This window comes from Alnus glutinosa, chromosome 6 (genome assembly GCF_958979055.1).
Source record: "Alnus glutinosa chromosome 6, dhAlnGlut1.1, whole genome shotgun sequence".
NCBI classification, from domain to species: domain Eukaryota; kingdom Viridiplantae; phylum Streptophyta; class Magnoliopsida; order Fagales; family Betulaceae; genus Alnus; species Alnus glutinosa.
The window spans coordinates 6,181,391-6,190,660 of record NC_084891.1 but is presented as its reverse complement, the minus strand read 5'-3'; positions in this window follow the sequence as shown (position 1 = coordinate 6,190,660).

Sequence of the window (9,270 nt, the reverse complement as noted above, 5' to 3'; positions counted from 1 at the left end):
AGAATATGTACGATAACACTTATGTTGGTGATAATGAAGTCAATTATCCTCATAATACTCAAAGTATATGCTAATGATCCTACTCCTCCCTCTTCCGCTGCCACTCCGCTACTGACCAACCTTCATCCATTCCGTCTTGATAATGCGTATATGACTTATATCCCCCTTTGCCTTGAAATCACACTTAAAAAATGTGACGTACCAGAAGAATCAAATATAGAATTTTGTATTGCAGAAAATCTTCTTTGTTGCCTTTTTAATCGCCCAATGCATCCTAAAGATTACCCCATCAGCTTGGGTCATGCTCTAGGCAAGTGTCATATCCATTGTTTGTTTGACTTGAGAAGTTATGGCATCAGTCAAGCACAATGTATAGCAAATTACTATGAAGAGCAAATGAAGAAGCATTAAATATCTATACTTAGAATTAATGGGTTGGTCTTGGCTATTGTTTATGCTTGTTTTATTGTTATTGTTAATGGTCCAGGTTAGAAACAATAGGATGATGAAAGAGAGATTGGCGGTGTTTAACATGATGAGGAAAGGCATTAGAGGAGGAAAAGGCTCAGAAACATAATCTGCTCATTTCCTTCAGCATTTATGGTATTTTTGCTATGTGTTGTTTTTGCTTTGTTGTAATCTTGTAAGGGTTTGTTTCTTTTTTCTTCTTTCTTGTAATCTTCTCACTTCCTTCATCTCTTACGAGGAAAGGCTTGTTTCTTGTAATCTTGTAACAGGTCAAGCAAAAAGGATCTTTTTTTTTTTAATTATTAATTTCACTTGTAATGGCTAAAATTGCTCTTCAGGTGGTCCATATTTCGTCTCATACCTGTGTCCATACTTGAATGTTTAAAGGTACATTCTCGGTTGCTTTCTTGATGGGTATCTCTCTCCCTCTCTTTTGAGAAACTAAGTCAAACGGACTCAGATTGTGTCAAAACAAAGTCTGTTTCTCGTAACTGAAATATCTATCCTATGATAAAATTTTGTAAAAAGTCAACTATTTGACTTTTTATGCATATTCTGACCATCCGCCAAAATGACACTTTTTGACTTTCACTTTATTTCTAAATTTGGGATTAAAAAATATGTTTTTCGACATATGTGGACTCAATTCAGTAAATAAATATTTATCAACTAAGTTCGGTGAAATTAGAATTAAATTTGGTAAAAGTTGACTTTTTGCCTAGAAAGCGGTGTCTTGAATCTTCCAATTGTCGACAAAAGTTAAAAAGTGTACAAAATGCTATGCTAGGGCCGACCATCTTTGTCTTGGATGCTTAGAATCAAAGCTTACTCTTAGTCATTAAAAGTCATCAAGTAATCCTTAAAGTAAGAAAAATCAATAAATGAGTGTGAACACAAAATGGTTTAGGAGCTTAATGAATCTGAAACTTTGGGCGGATCAAAACCAGGTAAAAAAAAAAAAAAAAAACTCAAAAGGTGTCAACCTTTAAAGTAAAAATGATTGTCTCGGAGTCCTCTAGATACCCTCAACATTTCATGTCAATCGGAGTTCATTAAAAAGACGAAACGTAGCCTGGAGTGTACTGCCCTTGACTTGGACTTTTGGTCAACGTATCAAAGAAGTAACTTGTTTTCAAGTTTTTTCTGTTTATATGGCCGGCCACCATGCTTCATTTGCCTAGGATTTGTTCTATAAATAGTATGAATTGGTCTTTGGTTGTTCATTCACAATCCAAGATAACTTCGGTTCAAAATTTCTCTTGGCTTTCTCTTCCTTTCTCTCTTGCACACCATACACAGCCTAGGCTTGATTTTAGGTTAAAAAATTATCTTCTCTTCCTTACTACCACACGAACACCTAGGGAGGAAGTGGATATTTGATTTCTAAAATCATCTTGGTAAGTAATTCATGCATGAAGTTGTTTCTTGAACATTTCTGAGAAAGCGTTTAAAATCTCTTTTACCGTACTGAGTTCTAGAACTCTTTAACTACGGTTTAAATGTGAGCTTTCAAGTAAATATTCTATGATTCACTTAGAATCTCCCTACGCTATTTTGATTGTGTTCTTTTACGTTAAAATTTGTTTAAAGACTCAATAAGCTTAAGAGATAAAAGAAGTAAAGTAAAACGTAATATAAACTGTCTTTACATTTATTGTCCTCATGATGGTCTTGAATCGTCATGAGTGATCGTCTTTACATTTTAGTATTTATATTTCATTTTACCTTCTGATTGATCTTACGACTTTTATAAGTAATCTTATTTACATTTCATTGTCCTTATGATTGATCTTATTTATATTTTTGTCCTCATGAATAGCATTAGTGATCGTCTTTACTTTTATTATCCTCTTATTATCCTTAAGATTTTAATGAATTTATTATAATTACTTTATGTCCTCATGAATAGTATGAGTTGATCGTTTTTACTTTTAAAGTGTTTATAATGTGTTCTTACTTAAGGTTTGTGTTTAATCATTATGTCACCAAGGCCTCACGCTTGCTTCAATGTTTAAACATAAATCTTAATATTGGATTCTTATAAGTGATCGTCTCAGACTAATGAAGTGATAAGTAATAATGATTATAAAAGGATGAGGGTCCTAAAACAATGAATTATTTAGAGAATAACTAATATATGTATTATTTGTAAGGATATGATTTATATGCAGAAAAATAGGTAAGGATCCTTTCTGAGGAGGGTAGTATGGAAGTACTTACTGAGATATAATATTGGTTTTAATAACTAAATCTCTTGCTGATCAATTTCTTGCATATTGTCTTATTTTTATTTCAAAAATAATAATAAAAAACATTAATGCCTTTTGGGTTCTTAGGTATTCACCCTAGAATGCCTCTATGGGTTAATATTCTTAGTTAATGGGGTGACAATGGAACCCTTGATCGCTATGAGTTGCCATGGGTCGTTGATACTTGTAGTGTTCAAGTATTAACGAGTTAAAATAAGTTGTAAATTACGAATAATTGGGTCATGCAATGTGATATTGCAATATTAGGCAACTGGAAGTGGTACATTAAGTCTAGACGACTTCGTACGTGGATTTTAAATTTATAAGTTTTACCACTCGCAATAGTACGAATCAATTGTACTACAGTAAGGATTATCAAACCACAAGGATTAGGGGGTTGTTTTGAGTAATGGGATATTCAAAGAGCGTATTTAATTTAACTTAAAAATAAAAACAAAAGTAAAGTTGTACAATTGAAGCTGCAACGGGTAAAGTGATAAAATGAAAACAGAAAATGAAACAAACTTAAAAGAAAACTTAGGGTAATGATCTTATCAAATCTTACACCAATGAAATGCTTAAAATCTATATGGATCTTCCTAACATGCATGATATGAACGCGTAATGGGCATCAACCATTACGACAACCTCAACAAGAAAACACTTTTGTTAAGACGTAATAATAAAGCACCTAGTTTCACATTAAACAACTCCACGTAAAGATTTAAACTACAATTGAAAAACGTTTACACTACAAAATGTGTGGGGTGATTAACGCTCCCTAGCTTACTACTCTATAAAACATCCTAATAAGCATACACAATACATGAAAATCCTAATTAGGCCACAATGATAAGGTATCTAGTTTCACACCGATCTATTCCACATAAAAATTACAATACAATTGAAAAATGTTTTAAACTACCAAATGTGTGAAATGACTGGTGTTCCCTAGCATACCCTATAAGGTAACTCTAATAGGTAAGCATATATCATGTCAAATTAGAATCATTGCAAAAGACATCGTTCTCTTTCAAGAATGTTGGTTTTATTCAAGAAATTAAGAAAACTCATAGACAAGCAAATCCCTTTTTCATGAACAAATAGATTGGAATATTGATAACAAAACCTTTGAACATGAGTTTTGATATTCTCTAGTCTTACACAATCATCACACATATCAAGAAAATCTTAAGAACATCAAGAACACTTCATGGCTTTTGGAAAAGATTTGATCAAAACCCTGAGAAAGGGTTTCGCTAGACATGAAATAAACTAATCTAAGCATGAAATCAAAGGAAAACAGTGAAGGAACAAGAAGAAAATGAATAGAAAACAACTATATTAAACTTCTAAAAATTCGGATTACAAAAGGTTAAAAAGGAAGAATAAAACCTAAGCTAGAACTTGAAATTTAACAAAGGAAGTTGGTCGCTGGATTTGAGCCCAGAAAATGTGCATCAAAGGAAACTAAAAACACAAGAAATTAAGTGATACACTTGAGAAAATCCAAAACCCCCAAAAGATGCATAATCTAAGCCTAAACCCTCATCTCATATATATAGAGATTTGGATATACAAAAGACTCATCAAGGATTAATTCTAACCACACAAACAGAGGAGGTCGGCATCCATTTATGTCCATTAAACTCAACTTTTGATTTGGATCGCACAAAGATTTGGAAATATCTGGACCTTCTGGAAGACGCAAAAGTTGATCGATCGATCGCATTTCGCTCAATCGCAATCGGGCTTGTCCTGGTTCGATCGAACGCATCTCACTTGATCAATTTTTCTTCGACTGATGAACTTCGATCGATCGATTGAATTGCTTTAGCCGATTCTTCACTTGGCAGGAGCAAACTCGATCTTTGAAAATGACTAAAATACCCTTGATGTATTTTCAGGTCTAATTCAAGTATTTTGAATTAAATTTCAATTAAGACCTGAAAATAAGACAAAACATAAAACTACAACAAAATATTATATTTACAACAAAAACTAGGTATAACAAAAGCAAATTAAAGGGTCTTGAATCAAATATTTCAAGACTTATCAGGAAGTCATTCCTTAAAGGTCAATAAACAATTGTAAGTATATTGCTTACTAAGGATGATACTACATTTTAAGGTCTTAATGTTTTAAAGGTTTTGTAAGTATACTACTCACCAAACAAAGAATAGTTTTCAAATAGTTTCTAAACATGATATTGATGTTTTAATTTGAGCTAATAATATGTGTTTCACGTCTTATCTTCAATGTTTTATGAGTTTTATGATATGTTTGCAAATAGTGTTAAGAATATGTTGTTGAATGATGTATGAACATGAAGTATGAACATAATGATTTTATTTCCCAAAGCACAATGCATGGATATGAAATGAAACAAAATATGAACGATATCATGACAAGGTTGATGGTTCCTCACTTGGGATAGAGTTTACACTCACGATTATACGAGCAAGCCCCTCAGTTCTTTGTCACCACATGTACGTGTGACGATGTAAACGAACGAACAACGAAGCATGTATTGCATTATGATGATGTATGTCATGTTTTATTATGGATTTCTTGCTAAATGTATCAATATGTATATATGATTGAATGGGATAATGCATGTGTGTACTGTTATAGCTGGATTGCATATGGCTTTTTGATAATGTTCCTTGCTTAGATATGCACATATGTTTGTGTTCTCCAGAGGTTGTAGAGCTCATGTATATGTGTATAGCCGAGTCATGATGTTTGATGATATTTATTGCTTAGATACAGCCATATGTTTGTGTTCTCCAAAGGTTGCGGAATGCATGTACATGAGTATAGCTGGGTTATATGTTGTACACATGGATATGTATTAGATGGGTTTGTATGTGTATATTTCCAAGCGTGAGAGTGGGTCGTACATATACACTCACAGCTACATAATATGTTTCAAAATGTATTCATAGTTACAATGTTTACTTCATTAGCTACGGTATAATTAAAGGAAAAGCTAAACTAAGATAATTGTTATTGTAAACTCATGCAGAAAGTGAAATGTCGACTCAATTTAAAATTTAGTAATTTCTATACTTACTGAGACTGTGGGCTCATAAATCCACTTGTAAGAACGTGGTTAACTCTACGATCTCATAGACAATGTTGTTGATGTAGGTACATTAGACATTGATGAGGATCCAATAGCCATATAACAAGGCTGCTATGACTAAGGCTATAGGATGCCGAATGCAAGTGTCAGACTATCAGCTAGTCCACTTTTGTATTGTACGTCTTTTGTTATGTACTTAACATTTTATATACGACATTGTGTTCTATGTAACACCTTTTGTTCAGCCATTCTTTTGTATGTAAAAGACATAATGTATATACTTTTAATCACAAAGATGCTTATGCTAGCTCTGATGCGTCACGCACATATTCTCTCTCTCGTGTTATGGAACTTTGATATTTGAGCTCGTGCTCATGTTATTATGAGTCCTATATATGTTGATTATAAGTTTGACGTATGTACAGCCTTCCAAGCTTTGTAACAACTTGGTTCAAAAACAAAATGTCATGTATTTGAATCGGATCGCCACAATCTTTTACACTTAGAGTATGCTTGTTATGCATGAGTTGACTAGTTTTTTTCATGGACTGTTTTTTCTTTGCTTAAGCATGAGTTTTCGTGGTACATTTCACCTATACTCATCTTGTGTGCACTTGAAAGCTTCTATTTTGAGTTGAGTTTGACTGCAAGGATGAGTGTTTGTAACAAAGACTATAAGAGAAAAGCAATTGAAAGCACAGAAGCATGGGTTTTCTCTCTTAGCACATGAAGGAATATGCTCTTTGTTATTTGGAATTAATGCCTCAACCACTTAAAAGATCGTGCTCCAAAAGCCCTTAAAATAGACTTGGAAAAAAATTCCCCAAATCTGAAAGTCAATTTCCCAAATATTACAGATTTTTTACATTCTTGTTTGGACTGAAAATGAGCTCGTTCGTACGAGCCGAAGTTAACTTATAAAAGCAAGGATTCATGGTGCGGCGCGTGCATACAAGGTTGTTGACGAGCTTGCAAACAAGGCATTCACTAACTTTTCAAGTTGCACCTTGTTCGTACCAGCTTCGAAAGATTGCAGACAAGTTTCTTGATAAGTCTTCAAATTGCACCTCGTTCATGCCCATTGCCAACGAGCCATTTTGTCCAGATTTTTAGTCTTCTCTTTATAGCCTGTTTTGACCCATCAATAAATTGGAATTGCAAAATTTTCATAAAATACAAAGTTGTAGCATTTGACTCAACCTTCAACGCCACCACATTTGCTTCAATCGGAGCTCAAAATCAAAATTTATGACCATTTTTGTAACTCCCCAGTGAAACTAACAAACCGGTAGTTAACTTCATGGTTTGTCTCCCAGTATTATTCTAAAAGAACAAGATCATTGGGATCTCATCCTCTCCGAAGAGAGTCTGCAACGGAAAACTTTCTCTTAAAAGAAAAAATATCAATTTAAAATCCATAATCGCAACAAGACTAGCCAGAGTAAACTAAAACAACATAACAAAGATAGCTGAAAATCTCTAATACGGTCATATATGCTTATAACAAGTATCATGTCATAGTTCAATTCTACATGGTCTACCCAAGATATTAACCCCTTCCCGACAGGAGTGCCGCTGGCCCGATGGACCTGTAATACAATACCGATGTCCCGGATATCTATGCATACCGTCATATACTAACAGCCGACTGAGTCCGACCTCGGGTGACCCATGCTACTAGCAAAGCCGTAACCATGACCCCCACTCTAGTACGGTGCGCCGATCATAAAATAACAATTTAATCCAAAGCCCATCATAACATATCATAAACATTCGACCATAAAGAACAACCCATATATTAGTAAGCCTATGACTGTTATCCTGCACGAGACAGTGTACCATGTCATACAATGCACTTTAATCTTCACCATCTTTTACTTGCATGCTTTCCATGAATTCATCATTTCTATTATCTTGTTATTAATCACTCATTTTCTCAAATAGAGTTCACAGTAGTCAAAATTATATTTCATGTGACTTGTAAACATGCATGTTTGGAACACAAAATACTCATGCTATGCAGGAAAATAATAACAAGTATCCATGTGAGTTTTTTACTCACTTGTATCGCAAGCCTCCTCCAGAAAGTTCTCTTGTGGCTCCACAACCTCAAAATATGAGAAAAACCTATTGTTAGAGCTAATCCCTAGTTAAAAGTTAAGCCTAAGCCATAACAACTGTAAAACGGGAATTTAGCCTACTTTCAAACTTTCATGCTCAATGGTCCAACGTTCATGACACATTGGCAAACGTTTGTACTACAAAGAATGATTGTTCGAAGCACAGAATATCAAACGTTTGGCCAAGGGGATTGAATGTTCGTCCCTGGCAGAAACTACTCCAAAACTAGTCCTAGGATCTTAACAACATCCCCAACATGGTTCTAAGCCATAGTACTACATCTAGAACATTAAAAGACTAAATCTAACATTGATTTAGCATCAAGATAACGACGAAATGATTAAACCTATTATCAAAGCTATAAAGATAAACTAACAACATTACGGCTACAAAAAAAAATGGGTTAAAGGTAAGGCATTACCTCCTCAAGGAGAAAATGATCACACACGATCTTTAACAGAGTAGCACCAACTCCAAGGGTTGGAAATGTAAAATAAATTGAGGGTTGGGGGGTATTTATAGGAGAAGGGTTAGAGGGGATAAGGATCAACTTATCTGTCTACTGGTGAACATTCGTCAAGTGATGCTCAAACATTCGTGTACTATTTAGGGTTAGGCAAACATTTGGTGTACGATTTTTATCGTTCGGTGTACGGTCTGACACACATGCCCAATGCATGGGAGTACCTTCTAACTCATAGTACAACATGACATCGAATGTTCTTGGTGGGAACTTCGAACGTTCTCATTTTGGGGCAAACATTCGGTCAACGGAAAAAAGTCAAAAAGGTTCAATTTCCAATAAAGACCCAATTAACCCTAAAAGTAATCTGGGACAGTACAATTTTAATCCAACTAGGTCAATGTTGACAATATACACAAACTTGAATACTCATGGTTTGGATCAACCTTTTTACCAACTTAACCCTAGACTTAAAACTTATAACCAAGCATGTTTTGACACTTAATTCCCTAAAAACCTGAAAAACTCCCTGATGTGCAAATTTTGATACTCACAAGCGCTCGAATCGTATGTAGCATAATACATGCAAGTGGGAGATCGTATCCACAAGGAAGTGTGTGTAAAAATAAATCAATTTCTATTTAAATAAATTCTATTTTAACCTATAGCCAAATATTTGGAATTTTTGTCAAGCAAAATAGTAAACTCAAATAACACTGAATAAGAACAATTAATAAAAGCGTGGTTTTAGAGTCCACTTCGCCAAATCAAAAACACATTCTTATATTTTACTCATACACCTGATAAACAAATAAGTTTAATTCATTGTTCAAAGTTCCATAAAAATTATGTTAAATCATTTAATGAATCCAACTCAATAG